The sequence below is a fragment of the Photinus pyralis genome, unplaced genomic scaffold (assembly GCF_008802855.1).
Source record: "Photinus pyralis isolate 1611_PpyrPB1 unplaced genomic scaffold, Ppyr1.3 Ppyr1.4_LG7, whole genome shotgun sequence".
Taxonomy (NCBI): domain Eukaryota; kingdom Metazoa; phylum Arthropoda; class Insecta; order Coleoptera; family Lampyridae; genus Photinus; species Photinus pyralis.
Genome location: NW_022170738.1, coordinates 41019159 through 41043028, shown reverse-complemented (window position 1 = coordinate 41043028; position 23870 = coordinate 41019159). Strand labels below are relative to the sequence as shown.

Below are 23870 nucleotides of genomic sequence, written 5' to 3'. Positions count from 1 at the left end.
TTGAAATTGTTGCCATTTTTTCCTTTTGTACAATCGGGGATCTAATGAAGGTATTCCGAGGAAGGGTAGCTTGGTAGTTACATTCCAAGTCTGGCAAGAGCAATCACGTTTTCCAATAATGAACACTTGCTGGCCCTTTTTTTTGTAAGATAAATACATAACTAGAAGAGTATGAATTTGGGGGAGGGAGGACAGGAGTTTTCCAATTTCTCAATTTTACGGAATTCGTTGCATCCATTGAACCAGTTCAAATAGTAAGATTAAATAATACTATCCTCGGGTTCTAATAATGGCAAAACATTTTTTTTGAAATGGTTAAAGAGCCTAATCATATTAATGTGTACTTTAGAACAAATCGATAGCATAGGTTACAGAAAAAAATCAAAATGTATTACATAGTTTCGAATTTTACAGTAGCCGCTAATAGCTATTTGTGTATTAAGAGCGCAAAATGATATATTGTCGATTGAAAGAGACAGTTGACGCGCGACGAAGGAGCGCGGCAATCTCTTGAAATCGACAATCAATTTGCGCTCGAATTACACACAAGATTTTTTCTACAATCGAGCAGTTTACATATTTCCAGAAATTTAAATTTTTCACTCAAATCATATTAATCTTATGCCCAAATGAAAGATGTCATTTACTTGTTGTCATTGGATAGGTACTCTGAGCAATGCATATTTGTTTTATAGTTAATAATTGGGAGAGCGAGCGTTTTTTCTATTTTGTCGCTTATAAGCGACAAAGTGACATTCCTCGAAAAAGATGACGTTTGCGTTGTCAAATACGAGCGCAAATGCCTACTTTGGATATCGATTGTAGAAAAAAGATTTTAAGGGAGGGGGAGAATTCAAATTTTAAAACAGTTGATCATGTCTATAACGGAGGTTTCCGAAAAGTAGACCAGCAACTTCAATCTTAAATCCGAAACTATTCTGTGAACCATTAAAAAAACTAGAAGCGCGCCAAACAGTCCAGTCCTAATTGGATACCATTTCAAGCAACCTACATCAAAAATAGCAATTCCGTCATGCCCCAACGGAAAAAATGGCTCATTTTCACTAAAGTTAAAAGACGAAAAGAATGTCAATGCCCCAAATATCCTCTTTAAGAATTTAAAACAGCAAACTTGGGCCATCCATTAACTTAATTGAAATAATTGCCTTCAAATTCAATTTTCAAACTAATCAAAATTGGATAGCGTTGCGTATTTTGATTAAACTGTACCCAAAACGCTGCCTGTTTTCTAAATTCATGAATAAATTCCACCTGTGACGATTGGAAATTGGAGAGAGCGCGCGCGCGAAAATAACGTCTTAGGTAAGTATTCCGATAAGGCACTTGTTTTCTGTCTCATTTGTTACCTATACCTATCCGTCTACGTCACGATCCCGAATCTCGATTATAGTAACGCGAGAAACGACGACGGTTGTGGTTCGTGTTTTTCCAATGGTGTTTGGTAGTGATTTTTCCCATGGAGAGACTGAATTAATACTGTTTAAAGGGTGAGTGTTTTTCATTATTTAATTGGGGCGGTAAAAGGATACGTAGTTAAATGTACCCATCATAAAAAAACCATACCCTCTTGTACCTATTAGGAATCACTACCACGAAACAAAAATTTGCAAAAAAAAGGTTTGGTTTCTTTATAGTGTTGGTGGTTTAGGTTCATAATAGTGAAAAGGTAACTAGTAACTCATGGTTAAGATGTTCCAAAATGGGTTTTCGTGACATGGGTTAACGTAGAAATCCAAAAAGGTAATTATTTCTCATATGAACAAACTAAATAAGTCGAATGTGTAAAAATTTCCATTCTAAAACTATCCCAATATTGATTAGAATTCGAAATTGTAGCGTTACCTTGCCACATGTGCAGAGATAACGCGCCACGTCATCACCAGATGCGGCCGTTGATGTGTAAAGAAAAGAAACGATTTCAAAATAATCGCGTGTTTATATTAATCAACTTAGATTACGTTAATTGCTTTGGAAAAATTTCAAATTTTTGAATTACGTTCTCACTTTTATACATAATGCGCTCTACGTGGTTAAAGGTTAAAACAAAGAGAACATTTTCTCGCCAATTGATCGCAAAATCGATCTAATTTGTCGGTATTTGTTTGCAAGTGCTCAGTTTTTCTGACACATGCGGGTTTATAAATTAAAAATACCTGCCGCTCTCCCTTAATACAGCGTAAACACATCTTTTATCGCAATAAATTCTTTTTTAAAAGCAGTGACGTACAAAAAAGTATTTTCACCCTTTCCTTAACTTTTTAAACTATCAACTAATTTTTCACTGCAATGTTCCAATAAAAATAGAATTTCTGACCGTACATCTCTCCACGTACGCATGTCTGGAGAGAACCTTTTGTAATCGTACGAAAATTTTTGCGTTCCATAAAAGTTCATCTGGTAATTAAGAATCCAAGTTTTCGACCACCTACCCCCTGTACTGACCCCGTGTCACCCTCAAAGCCTTAGAAATTTTGTTGGTTTCTTATATAGTTTTGCAATCATATCTGTTTAAAGGTTCACTTTAGAAAAAAATATTGTTATCAGAAATTGTAGAACATCCAATTAACATAAGCAATTTCTCGACACTTATATAGCTGGCATTCGTAATAGGACACCGTATAATCTTGCCTATAAAATTTACCGAAAAACGACTTTTCTCACATCGATCGGGAAATAAATTTTTCTGATAGTGGAAAAGTAGGTACAGTGGCGGATTATGCTTGATTGAGTTTTGCAGAGAGACCTTAAGCACATTAGAGTAATTGTATCCACCTTCTGTCAACTAGAGGCCTCAATGTGTTCTGTTTTAGAATTACACTTTCAGAAGTTCTATGCTCAATTCCGACTTTGTAAAAAATTTTCAAAATGTGTATTTGTAACCGTGGAGAGAAAAGTAATTCTGATCTCGACGAAATTTTCAAAATGAAAATAATTTGAAATTGGTTATTTGCGTAAATCGATTTTCGGAGCCTTTATTTACATTTCTTTTTACCATCCGCACGTTGGTAAAGAGAGGTATTGTATTGGGGTAAAAAATCACGCCCTATTTTTTTGACGGAAATCCAGGTATTGAAGCACCAGGAATCCGAATTAAACAAAATCTCGATGATGTCGGTCGGTTTCTCGGTCTCTCTGTCTGTACTCTCGTTTCTGGCTAAACGGCCGAACCGATTGGAATCAAATTTGGTACGCAGCTTCTTAGACATAAAAGGAAGAGGCAGAATCGCGCAAGTGTGTCAAATTAACAAACTTCACTAAGAATTGAAATACATTTGTAAAAATTGTGCGGGTGGTATCTGTACTGGCCACAGCAATTTTTTTTGTTTTGTAGCATCACCCTGGTTAAGATATCCGATATGGCAAAATTGCCATGGTTAGCACAGATACCACCCGCACACCTATGCATGCGCGTTCTGTTGAAACGGTTTTCATCCCTTTCCATTATGTCTTAAGAATACTTATGTGTACCAAATTTGGTTCCAATCGGTTCATCCGTTTAGCCGGAAATGAGAGTACAGTCACACAAACCGATCGACATAATTGAGATTTGATTTGATTCGGATTCCTGATGCTTCAAAACGTGTACGTTAAAAAAGTGGGGTGTCATTTTTTACCCCAATACAATACCTCCCTTACCAACGTGAGGGTGGTAAAAACCTCGGTACATTACAAATATAATACACATAACATTCAAATCCAAAATAAACCCTTTACGACCAAATGTGTAAACAGAAAACCCTGTAGTGTTGGGAAAAAGCGCAACGTTTAAAAAGCTCTTGCAGTCGGAAATCCAAGCAGCCCCAAAAATTTTCGAAAAGCAGACCAGCAACTTCAATCTAAAATCCGAAACTATTCTGGGAACCATTAAAAAAACTAGAAGCGCGCCAAACAGTCCAGCTCTAATTGGATACCATTCCAAGCAACCTACATCAAAAATAGCAATTCCGTCATGCCCCAACGCAAAAAATGGCTGATTTTCACTAAAGTTAAAAGACGAAAAGAATGCCAATGCCCCAAATGTGCTCTATAAGAATTTGAAACAACAAACTTGTGCCATCCGTTAACTTAATTGAAATAATTGCCTTCAAATTTAATTTTCAAAACTAATCAAAATTGGATAGCGTTGCATGCTTTGATTAAACTGTACCCAAAACTTTAAGTGTTTTTTTAAATTTGTGAATAAATTCCACCTTTGACGATTGGAAATGTGCAAAAATAACCTCTTAGCAAAGTATTCCGATAAGGCACTTGTTTTCTGTCTCATTTGTTACCTATACCTATCCGTCTACGTCACGATCCCGAATCTCGATTGTATTAACGCGAGAAACGTCGACGGTTGTAGTTCGTGTTTTTCCAATGGTGTTTCGTAGTGATTCTTCCCTTGGAGAGACTGAATTAATATTGTTTAAAGGGTGAGTTTTTACATTATTTAATTCGGGCGGTAAAAGAATACGTAACTAAATGTACCCATCATAAAAAAACCATACCCTCCTGTAGCTAATAGCAATATAGCAATATAGAAATTTGTTTGCAAAGGTTTCGGTTTTTTTTCGGTGGTTTAGGTTCATTAATAATCAAAAGATAACTAGTTGCTTATGGTTAAGATGTTCCAAAGTGGGTTTTCGTCACATGGGATCAATTGGAAATCGAAAAACAGGTTATTAATTCTCATATGAACAAATTAAATAAATCGTAGTGTAAATATTTTCATTCTAAAACTATCCGAATGTTAAATTAGAATTCGAAAATGTAGCGTTACCTGCCACATGTGCAGAGATAACGCGCCACGTCATCACCAGATGCGACCGTTTAGGTGAAATCAAAAGATACTATTTCAAAATAATCTCGTATTTATACTAATCAACTAAAATTACGTTGAATTAATTTGCAAATATTTTAGATTTTTTAATTAGGTACGTTTTATACATACCTAATGGGCTACGTGGTTAAAAGGTTCAAACAATTTCCGTATACAAGAGAAGATTTTTCTTACCAATTTGATCGCAAAATGGATCTAATTTGTCGGTATTTATTTGCAAGTGCTCAGTTTTTCTGACACATAGGAAATGCAGATTTATAAATTAAAGAGACCTGCCTTTCTCCTAATACAATGTAAAGTCATCTTTCATCCCAGTTCATACTGTAGTAAATAACTAGATGCACACACCAGATGTAGTGGGCCAGGCCAATTAAACGTACTATATGTATTAGCCACTATGACTAATCGTATTAGGTAAAATCCCTCGGAAGACGACCCATCCCTCGCGAAACAATTTTTTAAATAAATTCATTTTCAAAGCAGTGACGTACAAAAAAGTATTTTCACCCTTTCCTTAACTTTTTAAACTATCAACTAACTTCTTATTGCAATGTTCCAATAGTAATAAAATATTTGACCGAGTCTGGAGCGAATCTTTTGCAATCGTACGAAAGAATCCGTCTGTTCCTGCTCCGCAATTCCGTGTCTGCAACTAACTCACTGGAAAATACTTTTTTGACTTGCATACAAAATCTATCCGTTAGTACATACTTGCAGTTAAATTTTCACTGCGAAAAGTAGTCCAGGGAATAGAAAATGAGAAGTAGTTCCAATTTTTCCATGGCATAGAAGTTCATCTGGTAACTAAGAATACAAGTTTTCGACCACCCACCCCCTGTGCTATCTCTGTATCACTGTCAAAACCTCCAAAATTTGATTGGTTTCTTAGTTATGCAGTCATATCTTTTTAAAGCTTCACTTTAGAAAAAAAATGTTATCAGAATTTGTAGAACATCAAATGTTACACAACTTTGATAGGTATAGCTACTTTTTGGTGAAATTTTTATTAACAAAGATACTTAGAGCTTCAGGGTTGCTTAGATTTTGAAGTTTTCTGAAATTTCTATGTAATTTAACGAAATTTTATACATTATCTCTATAATTAAGCCTCGTATGTGAAAATGTTTTGAACTTATCGTGTCATACATCCTCCCACCCTGCACTCCTACCAAAGGGAATGCATAATAATTTCAACCCCCTAGTGGTGATAAATATTGATTTGAAACCAGATACCAAATTCTTGACAGAACAGCGTTTACGCATTCAAAGTTTGAAACTAGGAAGCTGTTTTGTCAAGAATTTGACACCCGGTTTCAAGTGCAAACAGTATGACTCATTAGCTTTTTAAAAAAGAGTATTTCATGACGAATATTTTGATACCACACACGACTATTTCTACTCATTTTTTTGGTAAACTCAATCCTAACGCGTCACAAATATAAATAAAAATGATAAAAAAAGTGACAAGTGGACTGTGGAGTCCAATTTTAGGATCACCCTATACCAACTCCTAATACGTACGTACAGGGTGTTCGACGACAAATCGAAAAAAGTGAGGGGTCATTTTCTCCACAATACAATGGTCCGTATGAATAAAAGTAAGCAAATGCTTATACTTGAAAAATTCAAAGTAAATACTCGTAAGTGCTCCTTCGTACTAGGCGACTTAGCAGCGTTGCTAAGCAGAAGGACAGGACGCAGTGCAGCGCTGCTAAACAAACCAGTATAAAGGGACACTTACGAGTATTTACTTTGAATTTTGCAAGTATAAGCATTTGCTTATTTTTATTCATACGGCCCACTATCTCCCTTACCAACGTGAGGGTGGTAAAAACCTCGGTAAATTAGAAATATAATCGATATAATTTTAATCGTTCAAATCCAAAATTAACCCTTTACTCACGACCAAATGCGTGAACAGAAAACCCCGAATGGTATCCGTTGGGAAAAAGCGCAATATTTAAAAAGTTCTTGTAGTCGGAAATCCAAGAAACCCCAAAAGTTTCCCAAAAGTAGACCAGCAACTTCAATCTAGAATCCGAAAGTATTCTGGGAACCATTAAAAAAAAACTAGAAGCGCGCCAAACAGTCCACTTCTAATTGGATACCATTTGAAGCAACCTACATCAAAAATAGCAATTCCGACATGCCCCAACGGAAAAAATGGCTGATTTTCACTAATGTTAAAAGACGAAAAGAATGCCAATGCCCCAAATATGCTTTATATGAATTTAAAACAGCAAACTTTGGCCATCCACTAACTTAATTGAAATGCCTTCAAATTCAAATTTTCCAACAAATCAAAATTTGGATAGCGTTGCATATTTTGATTAAACTGTACCCAAAACGCCGAGTGTTTTCTAAATTTGTGAATAAATTCCACCTTTGACGATTGGAAATGCGCAAAAATAACCTCTTAGCAAAGTATTCCGATAAGGCACTTGTTTTCTGTCTCACTTGTTACCTACCTATTCGTCTACGTCACGATCCCGAATCTCGATTGTAGTTACGCGAGAAACATCGACGGTTGTAGTTCGTGTTTTTCCCATGGTGTTTGGTAGTGATTTTTCTCATGGAGAGACTGATTTAATACTGTTTAAAGGGTGAGTTTTTACATTATTTAATTCGGGCGGTTAAAGGATACGTAGTTAAATGTACCCATCATAAAAAAACCATACCCTCTTGTAGCTAGTAGCATTCACTACCATGAAACAAAAATTTGTTTGCAAAAGGTTTGGTTTCTCTATAGTTGGTGGTTTAGGTTCATAATAGCGAAAAGGTAACTAGTAACTCATGGTTAAGATGTTCCAAAATGGGTTTTCGTGACATGGGTTAACGTAGAAATCCAAAAAGGTAATTATTTCTCATATGAACAAACTAAATAAATCGTAAGTGTAAAAATTTCCATTCTAAAACTATCCCAATATTGATTAGAATTCGAAATTGTGAGCGTTACCTTGCCACATGTGCAGAGATAACGCGCCACGTCATCACCAGATGCGGCCGTTGATGTGTAAAGAAAAGAAACGATTTCAAAATAATCGCGTGTTTATATTAATCAACTTAGATTACGTTAATTGCTTTGGAAAAATTTCAAATTTTTGAATTACGTTCTCACTTTTATACATAATGCGCTCTACGTGGTTAAAGGTTAAAACAAAGAGAACATTTTCTCGCCAATTGATCGCAAAATCGATCTAATTTGTCGGTATTTGTTTGCAAGTGCTCAGTTTTTCTGACGTTCACACATTTCATGTGTCACGTCTTATAGGTAAATTTATCCCTTTTTGACATGTTTAACTTTTATGTTAAAAACGTTTGCAGCCCAAATCATAATAGCCATTTTTTTTCCATAAATGAGAGCTAGTATTATTTAACTGGTTTTCTATTCGAAGAAGTCCCGCTTTAGTAAACTGTGTTGAAAATCGTGAAAACTAAGTTTTTTGGTATGGAACCATTTGTATAAGTATAGAAAAATTAGGCTAACTGTGTATAAAATAGTGTTTGTGAGAAAATAGCAATTCCGTCATGCCCCAGCGGAAAAAAATTTTTGGTTTTCACTAAAGTTAAAACATAAAAAGAATACCAATGTCCCAAATGTGCTCTATAAGAATTTCAAACAACAAACTTGTGCCATCCGTTAACTTAATTGAAATAATTACCTTCAAATTCAATTTTCCAACAAATCAAAATTTAGATAGCGTTGCATATTTTGATTAAACTGTACCCAAAACTTTGAGTGTTTTCAAAATTTGTGAATAAATTCCACCTTTGACGATGGGAAATGCGCAAAAATAACCTCTTAGCAAAGTATTCCGATAAGGCACTTGTTTTCTGTCTCATTTGTTACCTATACCTATCCGTCTACGTCACGATCCCGAATCTCGATTGTATTAACGCGAGAAACTTCGACGGTTGTAGTTCGTGTTTTTCCAATGGTGTATCGTAGTGATTCTTCCCTTGGAGAGACTTAATTAATAAGACTTAAAGGGTGAGTTTTTACATTATTTAATTCGGGCGGTAAAAGGATACGTAGTTAAATGTACCCATCATAAAAAAACCATATCCTCTTGTACCTATTAGGAATCACTACCATGACGCAAAAATTTAGAAATTTGTTAGCAAAGGTTTTGGTTTTTTTTCGGTGGTTTAGGTTCATTATTAGTCAAAAGATAACTAGTTGCTTATGGTTAAGATGTTCCAAAGTGGGTTTTCGTCACATGGGATCACTTGGAAATCGAAAAACAGGTTATTAACTCTCATATGAACAAATTAAACAAATCGTAGTGTAAACATTTCCATTCTAAAACTATCCGAATGTTAAATTAAAAGTTGAAACTCAAGCGTTACCTGCCACATGTGCAGAGATAACGCGCCACGTCATCACCAGATGCGATCGTTTAGGTGAAATCAAAAGATAATATTTCAAAATAATCTCGTATTTATACTAATCAACTAAAATTACGTTGAATCAATTTGCAAATATTTTAAATTTTTGAATTAGGTACGTTTTATAGATAATGGGCTACGTGGTTATAGGTTCAAACAATTTCCGTTACACGAGACGATTTTTCTCACCAATTGATCGCAAAATAGATCTAATTTGGTGGTATTTATTTGCAAGTGCTGAGTTTTTCTGACACATAGTAAATGCGGATTTATAAATTAAAGACACCTGCCTTTCTCCTAATACTCATCTTTCATCTCAGTTCATACTGTAGTAAATAACTAGATGCACACACCAGATGTAGTGGGCCAACTAAACGTACTATACAGGGTGGTGCACGGTAAGTAGGAACATAGGGATTTAACATGGGAAATTAGTTTTATGCAAAATCCTGCCCTCCTGTACATTTTACAGAAAAAACTGTAGAGTTTAAAGTTGTTCAGAATTAAAAAATGCATGCAAAAATGTTTATACAAAATTTATTACTCTTTTCGTATACCCGCAAATTTAAAAATAAGTTTCAACATTTCTGTTATTTAGTAGCAATAGCCATGACTTTTGTTGTTTTATGAATTGCCATTAATAACGGTAATGTTGAAATTTATTTTTAAATTTGCGGGTATACGAAAAGCTTAATAAAACTTGTATAAACAGTTTTGTATGCATTTTTTAATTCTGAACAACTTTAAACTCTACAGTTTTTTCTGTAAAATGTACAGGAGGGCAGGATTTTGCATAAAACTAATTTCCCATGTTAAATCCCTATGTTTGTACTTACCGTGCACCACCCTGTATGTATAGCCACTATGACTAATCGTATTAGGTAAAATCCTTGGGAAGACGACCCATCCTTCGCACCCGTCCGTCCGTACTTCTGTGCGTAAATCGGAAAGTGTTATTAATATGATATTTTCAATTGCAATGAGTAACGTAGGGAAACAATTTTGTAAATAAATTCTTTTTCAAAAGCAATAACATACACAAAGGTATCTTCGTGCTATTGTTTACTTTTTGTCCGTCCGCCCGACCCTCCTTCCGTTCGGACCCACTTTTAGGGGAGTTATTCTAGAATCCTTGAATTTTTTGCAATACTCTGAAGGTGTACCGGACACCCATCAAATTTCGCCGTCTTCAGGCTCCTCTCTCCCCCCCTCGATGAATTAATTATTTTTTGCCGTAACTTGATTGTTTCGCTACATGCACATTTATATTATTTCGTTGTTTCTTCTATTTCTCCTAATAGTATTCGTGCATTTATTTTCACCTTCTTTGATATAATTCCCATACTGTTTCATCTTCCAGCAGATAAAGTTTTAGCTTTGATTCCTTATGAACTTTTCCTCCCTTTGTCGCCGTATCGTGCCTTTTATCGTTTTCTTGCCCATCCACCTGAATTCCATATTTGCTACTAGCAATTTGTGGTCGTTACCGCATTCGGCCCCTCTTTTCACTCTTACATCTTTGATTATTATTGTAGTGTTCTCCGTTTGTTATTTTGAGGTTATACAGGGTGTCAATTTTAAAACTTGCAGTCTGCCATATTTTCCAAACTAAAGATGATATTGAAAATCGCGAAAACCGTTTCGGGGGTATCGAGGGCTAACCAGAATGACGATATGAGTGACAACCCCCCACCCCCTTTAATCCCCAAGCTCCCCCTCTTCAAAAATCCTATATGGCAACCCCATACTTGTGACACATCGTTGGAAAGCTACTGAAAAATGCTTTCTAGTGGTAGCAATAAAGCCAATGTTCATTAGGACAATTTAATAAAAATTTAATAATTAACAAAAAAAAATAAAAATTAAGCCATGCCTATGTTTAAGGTTTGGTCGCTAAATTCGAAGAAACTGGATCTGTTATTTATCAATAAAAAAAAAGCAACCAAGATTCCTTAATGAAGCAGCTCAGGTTGAAATTCTTGGCCAATTTGCCATAAATCCCTTAATGTCAACATTTAGTTTATTTGTTAATTATTAAATTTTTCTTAAATTTTCTTTAATCAATATTGACTTTATTGGTACCACTGGAGAGCATTTTTCAGTAGCTTTCCAACAATGTGTCACAAGTATGGGGTTGCCATTTAGGATTTTTGAAGAGAGGGGACTGGGGAGGTTAAGGGGGATGGGGGTTGTCACTCTGGTTCCCCCTCGATACCCCTGAATCGGTTTTCGCGATTTCCAATATCATCTTTAGTTTGGAAAATATGGCCGACTGCAAGTTTTAAAATTGACACCCCGTATAATTCACACAAATCTATTATTCGTTCTCCGTTGTCAATGTTCCCAAAATTGCGCTACTATTTCATTCTTAATTTTTCTTACTGTTCTTTCATTTAGATCGCCGGCAATGATTATTTGTTCTGTTGTCTTAATTCTTTCTATTTTTCCGTTAGAGGGTCCATAAATTCACTTTTTTTTCTGCATCTGGGCTATCCTCTTTGGGTCCTTATACCCCTAGTATCATGGTGTCTCTTCTACGTATACTCAAAACTGAGTTTCATTATTCCTTTATTAATTGGTTGCAACGTTTTTACCATGTTCTGGTATTTGCAAAAGCATGAGCATTTGCATGAGGATTCCTATTTCCGCTTTCGCCCTACGCTCTTGGTTTACTGCTCTCCAACAATGTACCATACCTTCTAAATTTTCCGTTCCATTCCCTTTTTTTGTCTCACTGATTATTAATATGTCCACGTTCGTTTTCTTTAGCTCCTTTAGTTACCTCTTTATCATTACTTCTCCATCCTTGAATGTTCCAGGTTACAATGGTGATTCTTCCTCTTTCCTCATGCAAAACATTGGAACTATTTCTCGTTTTGCATGTCCATTTTCAGTTTCTATTTCCCGGATGAAAAATAGTAACTTGATATTTGCGGTAAAGCACAACGAAAATTATACATTCGTCCGTCTCTCCATCTCATATGCATTAGATGTGAAATTTCGAATTTTGTAATTTTCTTAAAAAGGTTTTTTTAAATAAGAAAGTAGCTTTTCCTTTTCCTCCGTCGATTATGAGTATTTTACTGGAAAGTGGCAATTCTGTTAAGTGTGAATGCCAGCAATTGGTACTAGGGGAAATTTGTTTTGCCAGTAGTTACAATTACCCATGCTTCTTTGAGGTGCATTTTGAAATTTGTAGTATTTTTGCATAGTTTTAATGTAGATTTCTGTTCTTTGTTTCAGATTCGAGAAGGACAGCCTTGGATTCTGGATTACGATAGGAGGGTGGACAGAGTGCGGGTAGCTGCGTCCAGCGGTCCGAACCCGAAGAAATAAGGCTATAGGGTACGTATCTAATATTTAATTTGAGCATTCACAATGTAATGTATTCCAAAAACAGAACAAAAGTAACATAGAGATTCAACTATTAACTACTTTGAACAAATGTTTTCATCTTTTTAACGAATTCTCTTTTGTTTCAGATTCCAGAAGGGCAGCCTTATAAAGGTAGGATTTTTCTTTTTCTGTGCATGGGTTGTGATATTTTTTTATGTATTTAGAAGAGGGGGGAGTGAATAGTGAATACTGTGACTACAAAGAAAATCAACCAGGTAATTATTTTAACCGACCTTCGTATAGTCATCTTGGCGATGTAAGACTGATTGCAATGATTCTCTCGTGGCATGATACAGTTTACTCTAAATCCTCCGGTATGACTATGTTTCATAGCCGTATTGGGTGCTTTGTTGTAAATCAGGTTATGAGGAAGTATTCCAGTCAAGTTTTTCATTACCAAGGATTGTCATACGAAGATCATTTTGATGTTTTTTAAGGGAAGGTAAGTGATTAATCCACCATAGGCTCATGTTCGCTTATTAATGTATAAGATGAGCTTAACATTGTAAAACCGAGAGGGATGAAAGACTGATTAATAAACGAACAGGGTCGTTAATTGGTTGTAATAACATGATTACCTACACAACTTTTCGATTGTTCACAGTGCCGATGATTCCGCTGCCCTCGTCCTTCATCTGCTTGTGAGGAATCCACTTCTGATCTCGATTCTGTTGACCACGATTCGGGCCAATGAGGTAAGTACACAATTGGTTTTAATATAACCCGATTTGGTTGGCCCCGAACTTACTACCATGTTAATTTCTCATAGTTTATGTAAACCAAATGTCCAGTAACTATAGTTTTACACAAAAACCACGAGAGCTCTTTTGTAATATATATTTCTCACTTTTCAGTTATCCCAACTCACCATGCCTGAACGCCGAGTGCGGGTAGCAGCGTCCTGCGGTCCAAAACGGAATGAATAAGGCTAAAGGGTACGTTTATAATATTTAATTTGAGCATACGTAGTCACTATTCATAACGTAATGTATTTCAAAAAGAAAACATAGACTCACAGTTAACTATTTCGAAAAAATGTCTTCATTATTTTAAGGTATTTTCTTTTGTTTCAGATTCCAGAAGGGCAGCCTTATAAAGGTAGGATTTTTCCTGTTCTAAGCATGACTTGTTGCATTTTTTTTGTGTATTTAGCAGTGGGGGAAAAGTGAATAGTGCATAAAGTGACTAAAATAAGAATCAACGAATAATTTTAGCCGATCTTCGTTTTGTAGTTCTAACTGAGTTGTGGTTAACTCTCTGAGCGTTAATCTTGGTGGCGTAATAGACTGGCAGCAGTAATTCTTGGAATGGTCATCAGCAGTTCGCTCCATATGAATTGTTATGGCCATGAATTTATAGCCATACCAATTTAGTGAAGTGAACGGTTTTTCTCCGCGAAGAAGTACTGTAGCCAGTCATTATGTTTCCAAGGAACAATGTCTTGGAGTTTGATCATACCCCATTTAGTATTGCGTGGAGATCAGGTTTTTGGTTTTTAAAGGTTGGTGAGTAATCGTTACAAACGTGTACGTTTATGTAATGATTAGTTACTCTTAGATGATTGTTCCTGAGTCATCTCTGATTAGCTAATTAATTATTGAACAAACACACTTGATGAGTATACTTTGGCGGGTGTACTAATCTCACTGTTTGTTCACAGATGACCGGATTCAAGTCTACCCTCGATCCTGGTGAAGAATCTCAAGTTTCAATCGAACTAGGTTAGTACGCCATCGTTTTTGAGTCTATCAGAATAGCCCATTGCTTGTTGTTTTGATTAGATACATCAGTCATAAAAAAAGTGCTTCCTATCTATAAAACGACCGATAGCTTATTTGTTAGCAAGGACCTATTTGATTTTTCAATTTTTTATTTAAGCCTTTTACTAAATACCGTAAGGATTGTCCAATATATTTTAATTCTGCACATTCTTTTACTACTTTTTACTGCAGCCTTTTTAAATTTATAATATTTCACTTTTCAGTGTTTGGAATATCTTAACCCGCTTGCCAGTGGTCCACGAACGTGCTGTACGAGTGCAGTTGGAGATCCTCTATCGCCAACTCTCCCCCTCCATGACGATTAAGAACGATGTCATCTTCACGCAAATAAAGGTACCTAATTTAAAAGTCTTAGCTAAACCAATTACGTTACTAGATCAAACAAACTGAGGGTATTGCAGCTGTTTTGTTTAAAACACGAACCTCATTGTCTGTTAAAGAGTTGAATTATTATTATTATTAGTAGCTATATTTTGATCCCTGCGTCGTTTTTGTGACCCCATCTCGTATTACAAAAACCTCGTCAAGAATTCGTTTATATTTTTACCGCGACCCAAACGTCACAATTTAAAAATGCACGTGCGATAAATAAACTTTTAAGATGTTCAAATTTTTGACTCTCCAAATTGACAGTTGTTTTAAAACTCGAACGTAACCCGAGGTAACAACCTCAGGTACGGATTCTCAGAATTTTGTTACCAAAACTTGTTAATTAACATAAAATACATAAAACAGGCGCATTATAAAATAAATTGATTACAAAATATTTCATAATAAAAAGTAAGCCACTGAAACGCAGGCGGTATAAATTCGGTTTAGAAAAAGAAAGACGGCACGTAATTCGGGACTTTCTCATCAATATATTGTAATTTTAATGGTCGTTGTTTCTGTTAATGTTTTTGGTATCCCATTAAACCGGTGAGCGTTGTCACATATACGAAAAGGTTAAATCCGATTAAAATGTTTACAAATCATTTGTAAAGGACCTTGTTTATAAACTCCGGTAGCACGTATCATTAGTTACGTTTCGATTATTTCTCACACATTTTGAGGATTTTACGATTAATCTTCTTGCGTCCCTATTTAACAGTGCGGGCACCCTACTGACATTTCCATTGCAACGTCATTCAAACAAGCACAAATTTTTGAAAATTCTGTTAATGACTATATCTAACCCTCCCCCTCTCCGTGGTGGAAATAGAATTTTCTTACGAAAGCACCCATAGAATCAATACTCCCAGAGAATTCACGAAAAATTGCGGCAATTTTCTCATATTTTTGCTACAATTCTGCAATTGCAATTACCTGAGAATGAATCAGAAATTCATGGGGAAATTCTTCCGAGGTTGTTCAGAGTCAACAATTTTTCAGAAACTTTCTAAGACTTTTTCAACGGTATCTCGGGAAGTCTTTTGCATATTTTTTCGTTTAGGACATCCTTGAGTGTTAAAATTCTATTGAGAATTCAATGGGATAACCTGGGAAGAATTCCACAAAGATTTTTAAAAGTTATACCAGAAATTGTATGAAGGGATTCTTTATCTTTTCAAATCGAGTTCAAAGTTTGACCGAGTACGAGAGTTGAAAAACACTTTCTTCTCAAGTTTTACACATAATTTTTTCTGAGACTAAAAATTGAAAAATTATCGTACGCAATAATAAAGTTTGACACATAGCAATCTAGATAGGGGTATGTTTAAATTTTAAATGTCATTAACGCAGCAATTGTTTTTTACTTTCCTCACTACAGAAGAAAATTACATTTTCCTCGCCCTTTTAAGAGACGAAAGTAGTTGTTTCTAAAGTAGTTTAAGAAAAAGGTTTTTATTCAATGCTCCAATCTTAATCGCTTACAATGCTTACATTATAAACTAATATTTTAATATACTATATACAGGGTGAGTTTTTTTTACATTTAAAGCATTAGGATGTCGGAAACCGTAAGTCATAGAGATTCGGTTAAATGAGGAAAGAGTTGTCGTTTTAAGAGCTTATTCAAGCTATGCTTTTGTTTTTTTTTAAATCGACAGTTTAGTAGATATGGACGATTTTTTAAATGGCAACCATAGTTGGCTGTGACATTTTTAAAAGTGCATTTTTTTCTGTTTACGGTGATTTGTTGTAGGTACTTACTTTGACAAATGAACATGATACAGAACTGGCTGTATTATTGAGAGTAGTAAAAACAGAGTTTGTCATGGGAAACATGTTTGTCCTCTTAATTACTCAGCCAATTATAACAAATAACTTAACAGCAGTATTTCCATGGCATGATACGATCTATTTTTAATAGTGTAATGAATATGATTATTCATTTCACTTTCTAGTGAATTTTCGAAGATCACTTTTAAATATGTCAAATGTGCCACAGTTACACTATTACCTATCTCACTAGATATTGTTTTCCATGGCAAACTCGTTTTATTTACCTCTCAATAATACGAAAATTGCTGCAGCGCGTTTATTAATTAATTAATTTATTTATTTAAGTACGTTAGGCAGAGAAAAATTTGTCCTTTTTAAAAATACCAAAATAACTACCATTTATAACACAAAAGTTGTAAAATATAGGAGGAAATTAGTACCTATGTTCATCAGGTTAATCATTAAAATGTCTAAAGCTTTTATTCGTGTCATTTGGGTGTATTTTTAATAACATTTAAAAGAAAAATCACTAAATCTGTATTTCGCTCATATCTAGTAAAGTGTGAATTTAAAAAAAAACAACAGCATATCTAAAATAAGCTCTTAAAACAACAACTCTTTCCTCATTTAACCGAATCTGCATGTCTTACGGTTTCGGAAATCCCAATGCTTAAAATGAAAAAAAAACTCACCCTGTATTTATAGAAATTTATTGTATAACTTACACCTTCCCAACATTCTGGGTTGCTGTGAAACAAAGGATACAATACATATTTGAACATGAAAAAGAGCAAACGAATTAATTACATAAATGATTTCTGAAAATGTAAATGAATTTTTTATGGTAGTTATTGCTATTAATTTTAACAATTTTGATGGTAATTCAAAAAGTGTGGGAAAATTCTTTGAAAAAAGTGGTAATTGTTCCGCGAGCACCAAGTTTTTTTTAAATCAATCATCACGCAATAACGGCCCCACTCGGTTGTTCACTTCACTTTTGAATTAGAACTGTTTCAATATTGATCAAGAACCTAGTATTTTCTGGGGGCTGGGGGCCCACACATATCCAATTAAAATTGCAAAAACTAAATGACACTCGGCGTTTGCCAAATGCCGCTGGGCTGCTTCGTTGAGTAAAACAAGAGAAGGCAATCTTGCAATAACGACCGTACCTACCTGCTATGTATAAATATTTGATAAATGATCCACCCTCCCGACTGTAGCATTAAAAAATGAATATAACGATCTGTCGTGTATATTTAAAAAGAATGTCACATTGCAATGAGACGATAAAGGCGAGCACACGTAGATACAAGGGAACAAACAGCTAATAAATTCAGATTGAAAAATCATATCTGAAATAGTCTATAATTAGTTAAGTTGCGACAGCAGAGCAGCAAGTAACCGGCTTACAAATAAATGATTCCATTGTTACTGTAGCCTTATATCTCTTATCTTATGGATTGTGTAGTGCAGGCAGCAGAGATGAAATCGACCTTATCCATCATGTATTGTCACGGGAACCCAGATCATTCATTGTTCTGCTTCTCTAATTCATTCATTTTGTTATATGTTATACTTTTGAAATGGCAGCTTCTATGTTGATTTAATTAATTTTCCTTTATTTTCAAATTCAATTAGAAAATTTACAAGAATCTCTTCCTTAACTTAGCATGTCTCCTTTGCTACAAATTGAACCAGCTGTATTGTTTGGGACAATATGAAACGTTGTCGAAAAATAAATTATGTAAATTGCAATTTATCGTATGCACCTGCACAGATATGAGGTACCCACGTACCGTAAGCCACCTCACGTAAAAGGGGACTATGCTTCATTGTTGAGCCCTCTTTTATGACGATTTCATTCGAATGATGTTTGGAATTAGCAATGACGATTAAACACAATTTAGAAAAATTGAATTTTAAATTATAAAATAGGTTTTAACAAAAAAAAGCAAAATTGTACTCATTGTAACACCTAAGGGGTGTTGTTTAACACGTAACTGTAACACGAACGGGGTGCTTGTGGGCTATTTAATAAATAAGACTTTGAAATGCTTGGGAGTACCTAGGCTCTATTGAAAATAAAATACTGACCAAAATGTAATTACATGAGTTATAATAATATCAGAATAATATAAACGAAGGGACTATTAATAGGGCGACCGGAGTAAACCGCAGGGATTGTGATGAACAAGTTAAAATTTGTTCTTAACTTAGAAGGTCAAGTAAAATTGGGGACGTATCTAGCATCTTATCAAAAAATTAGATACAGATGTTGAGAATATAAAAAACTTCAGTCACGATTCGAACAATCCGCGAAAATGTGCCTCCGAAATATGTCCCATTCCTCCTCATTCTGTTTACACGGTCTCCGCAGTTCAATATTGTATTTAATTGTTTTTATAAAATAATTTACTTTACTTTAAGATATACGTGAGAAAAAACAAAATACTAAAATACATAGGGTGCCATTTAACATTTTTTGCGATGACATCACATTCTGAAATTATGATGTTGTTTTCATCTTTAAAAAAATGTTTCCATGGAAGCAATACCAAAACCTTTTATTTTATAGCAGGTGTTAAATTGACATTTTAATAGGTTTGAATTAGTAGGCTAAATGTCTTTTTAACTATAAGGCTAGATGAAATGATCACTTAATGGCAAAGGTAGATAAAGAGAAACAAATCATCGTTAATTCCAATGACATATGTCATTCTTATCAAATATGGGATGCAGAGCACGATATGAAATGAAGTTCAGAACAGAATACAATATTATTTCCGTGGAAACTACGGGAGAACCTAAGCTTGCTATTTTGGACGTCTAAATTAAATACCTAGAGAATGTTCAAAAGTTTTATTGTGTTAAATACGACGATAAAGAGAAACTAATTATCTCGTGAAAGTTAATCATTAACATCTCCAGTGAATTAACATTTTGAAAAAAATACCGCTTTGGCTGTTCGGTCGGCTGCAAAGGTTTTTTAAGTATAGCTCTTGAAGGAATCATTGTAGGATCCTCGGGTTTGAAGCATTAGCTTTGGGCTTTGGGTCACAATTCTTTGCATGCAGATTATATTTATAAAATGAGGTTGCTAATAAAACCTCGATCCGTCGCACAAAACGCGCCTCGAGTACTTTCCAACTTGCTTTACAATCAGTGGACTGTGTTTCTCTGATTTATAATTTTGTATTGCTGTCTGTCTGTCCGGCTGTGTGACCGTCTGTCGGTCCGTCTGTCTGTCTGTATCTCTGCCGTCTCTCCGTGTGCACGATAACTTTGTGTAGAAACGTCCGATCACTTTGGACATTGATACACATGTTCTTCAGGATATAAGCAAGGTCGCTATTGTTGTTGGACTACGTAGACTACCGGGCCAAGAATCCACTATTTTACAAATAAATGCAATGAGGTCCTTCGAAGTCTCGACACAAAGTCCTTACACCGACTTTTGGTGCTGCTACAAAACGGAAGCCAACGATAATTTGAAGGATAGAGGTTTTGAGAGCACCAACCACATTGAACATTCAAACTTTCATTCAAATTTCTATCTGGGTTCGGTTTCGTACATACACCAGAAGTATCACTTAACATAATAGTCCAGGAAATAGAGACTGAAAATGGACCATTTCCTGCAAAACGAGAAGTAGTTCCAATTTTTTTTGCATGTCATGAAATCTGGTGGTTAAGAATCCAAGTTTTCGACCTCCCACCCCTTGTGCTTCCCCCGCACCACCCTTAAAACCAAAGTAATTTGGTTGGTTTTTTAGTTTTTCAATCATATCTTTTTATAGGTCCATTTTATAAAAAAATATTGTTATCAGAAATTGTAGATCATAAAATTCTACACACCTTTGATATGCACTACTTTTTTGTGAAATGTTTATTAAAAAGATATAGAGCTTGAGAGTTGCTTATATTTTTAAGAATTCTGAAATTTCTATGTAGATGTTTTAACCAAATTTCTTCTTTATCTCTATAATTAAGAGTTTTATGAGAAAATATCTTGAACTTAGCGTGGTATAAATCCCCCTACGCTGCACCCTTACAAAACGGGATTCATAATCATTCAACTTGCAACCCTTGCTAATGGGATACTTGAATCACTGTGAGATTGTAGGGTTTTCCAATATATGCCTGAAACAAAAAAATTATCTTACTTCAGTTCAGCTTCATCCTTCATATCTTTCATCCTCCCCCAACCGCGGTAGGAATATACCCAGGGTAATACCTAAGCTTTGTACTCTCTGACTAACTTCACAATCGCCACAAGAGCGTTTAAATATCTATTCCTACCGCGCGTGAGGGGGGGGGGGGGTGAAACTGAACTGAAGTGAGGAAATTTTTTAATTTCAAATGTATATTAGAAAGCGCTACAATCTCACAGCAAGGGTTGCAAGTTTGGTAAGGGTGCAGAATAGAGGGCTTTACAACACAATAAATTCAAGATATTTTCTCATAAAAGTTTTAATTAGGTATAGAGATAAAGTATGAAAGTTGGTTGAAACATCTACATAGAATATGGTTAATGAATTGCTCCATTTTTTTAGAGTTCGGTGGGTTTTAATTAAAGTATGAAGTAAAAGTCTGTTAGGAAAATACTTCATACTTTAATCTACATAGAAATTTCAGAATTCTTAAAAATATAACCAACTCTCAAGCTCTATATCTTTTTTAATAAAAATAGTGTATCAAGTTGTGTAGAATTTTATGGTCTACAATTTCTGATAACAATATTTTTTTTTAAGTGAACCATTAAAAAGACATGATTGCAAAACTAAGAAACCAACCAAATTTCAAGGATTTTGGGGGTGGTACGGGGGAAGCACAAGGGGTGGGAGGTCGAAAACTTAGATTCTTAACCACCAGATGACTGTCTATGACATGCAAAAGAAATTGGAACTACTTCTCATTTTGCAAGTTAAAACCCTCTATTCCCTGAACTATAACACCTTTTTTTAAAGTAAAGTTTACGTTATGTGATTTTGCTTACGATTTCTCTAGCGAGTTGTCCTGTTTTGAAGTCCGCTCATACTTACTCGTAATTGTTGATAGCAAATCGTATAACGTAAACAGAAAACCACCCCTAACAAAAGTCGAATGAATAATCGTACGAAAAATCATACGGGAAATCGTAAGCAAAATCACGTAACGTAAACTGCACTTTGTATTTAATGCCCATGTAACATTCATATTGGACCATTTACCGGTACGTTATTACATTTTTTACACAGTTTAGAAAACACCGACCGTGTCTTGGTCGCCATTAAAAAATTATCTTTAACAATAACAAAGTTATCTATGCAATTCCTCTGAATTTGGAACAGTTTGTGCGCTTTCGTTACTTTGGTAATTAGCGAACAAAATTAGGTTTTAAATTTTAATATACTTTATAATGTTACAATTATTTACAGTTATACAGTATAATAATAAATACATATTTTAAAAGAAGAATGAGCAGAAATGACTATTCAAAAGTCGCAGAAGTAGTTATAATGACTATATAAAAAGTGACACTTTCGATAACCTCCTTGATTAACCCACGAATGTTGTCTAAAAAAGGTAATACAGATTTAAGAGTTTTCCGATTTCAGAAATGGCCTTTTGCCAAATAAACGGTACAAAAATGTTAAAGGTGTAGTTTGGTACTCCAATTTAACTTTAATTGCAAGAAAAAGTTCCTTCGGTGACAGTATCAAGATAGGAACGTATAAACTGCGAGGCGAGTCTCGTGTGGAAGACAATGGATTGTGTAGAAGAAAACAAAAAATGACGTTTCTGGCATTCTCCTTTCATGTAGTAATGAATATTTCAGCTAATTCCTGCAATTTTAATTTGAATATATATCGGCTTGTAAAATCAGCGAGTCGAAATAGAATCCGATCCCTCGGTCAAATATCGAAGTGGCGCATCGACGTATAAAAAACTGACCACCTACAATAAAACTTCATAGCATTTCGGCAAAAAGTTATGCCAGGCGCGCAACACAGAGAAAACGGAGCGCGGAATGCGTCGCTTCGCCAGCGCTAAAACACAAATCGCAGCTCACATGCATACATTCATCTCCTGGTTTTTGTTCTCTGACTTATGAATCTTTGTTGACATACAAGATGGAGGTATTAAATTTTTTCCTTACCGCTCTAAACGTATACAGGATGTTCTCAAATACCTGTTCGATGGGTACTTTCGCGATTTTGATCCGTACGAAGAGTTAATGATCGCATTAGGATAAGCGACTTTTCACCCCCTACGTTGGTGAGATGGTTTCTTCGGGATTTCGCTCTTAGTACTTATGGGGGAGCGGCGGCGAAACATCCTGTGACTGATCAAAGGTGGAGAGAGATCATATTGTTTATTGGTGTAGTTTGAAAACGACCACGGATAACTGGATTGTACAATCTCGCTAGTTCTCTCCTAATACGGTTTATATGAAATGCAGGCGAGTTATGAATAACGCCGGCTGTCGTTGCCGTTGTTGCATTTACATGAGCCTGGCCTGTTGTCTATTGTCTCCGCTTCGAGTTTTGCGTTATATTTATCTGAAAACGATTTTAGTTTCAATGCGTGTGCAACGCACGCCACTCTTTAATTTGAATACAAGCGTCATAAATTGTTTACCGTCCTCTTGTAAACCTGACGTACATGCCAAACTTGAAGCCACCCGTAAACGCGTTCCCTTCAAGGTAGCCAATCTTCTAGGAATTTACACAATTTTGTTATTCCAAGCGTGGCCTGCGTGCAGGACGTTTAAAATTTCTCTACGTTCGGGAGTATATAGGTACCTTTTATTTAAATATTCTCATCGGGTAGTACAACACCATCTACTATCTTCATTTAGGTTTATGGTGTGAACGTCCCTTTTCGTTCCACATTGATTTCATTCCATCGAAAATAACTGTTCACTGATCATCTACCGGTATCTTCTCAGTTTCCAAAATCTCGCTCTCGGAGATTTCGTTACGAGCTGTATTGGTCGAATTATATCGTTTTTGCTAAATCACCAATTGCTGTCATGTTAATTGATATCCTTCAGGATCGCTTCTGTCAATAAACCAGACATAAGTGTCAAAAATATTGTATCTTTTTAGTTTTTACTCTCGATTTGGCAAGTTGGACTAAAATTTTCTAAGATTAAATTACAAACAACGCTCAGAACCATGGCTTGAAATTTTAAAATATTTCTCCAGTTTTAACTTCAAAATTATTTATTGCAATTTGAAATGCCGTATCGGAATTGAAAACAGATTTTTTTAAATGCAATTTCATGTTGAAGTTTCAAACTTAGTGTGAAACTTCATTCCAGACCGGAAAAT

The 23870-nt window shown here is 35.1% G+C and overlaps 1 long non-coding RNA gene across 2 annotated transcripts in view; it reads left to right on the top strand.

Moving 5' to 3' along the window:
• The first annotated feature begins 1384 nt into the window (after positions 1-1384).
• LOC116177158 overlaps positions 1385-23870 on the top strand; it is a 160900-nt gene continuing 138414 nt past the window's right edge. The window contains exons 1-6 of one of the 2 annotated variants that reach the window (XR_004146616.1): positions 1385-1508; positions 12473-12574; positions 12712-13320; positions 13480-13560; positions 13699-14346; positions 14610-14739. This is a non-coding gene — a long non-coding RNA (uncharacterized LOC116177158). Of the gene's footprint in view, positions 1509-7362; positions 7444-12472; positions 12575-12711; positions 13321-13479; positions 13561-13698; positions 14347-14609; positions 14740-23870 lie in introns of those variants that run through there. The other variant, XR_004146617.1, reaches the window with a different exon arrangement.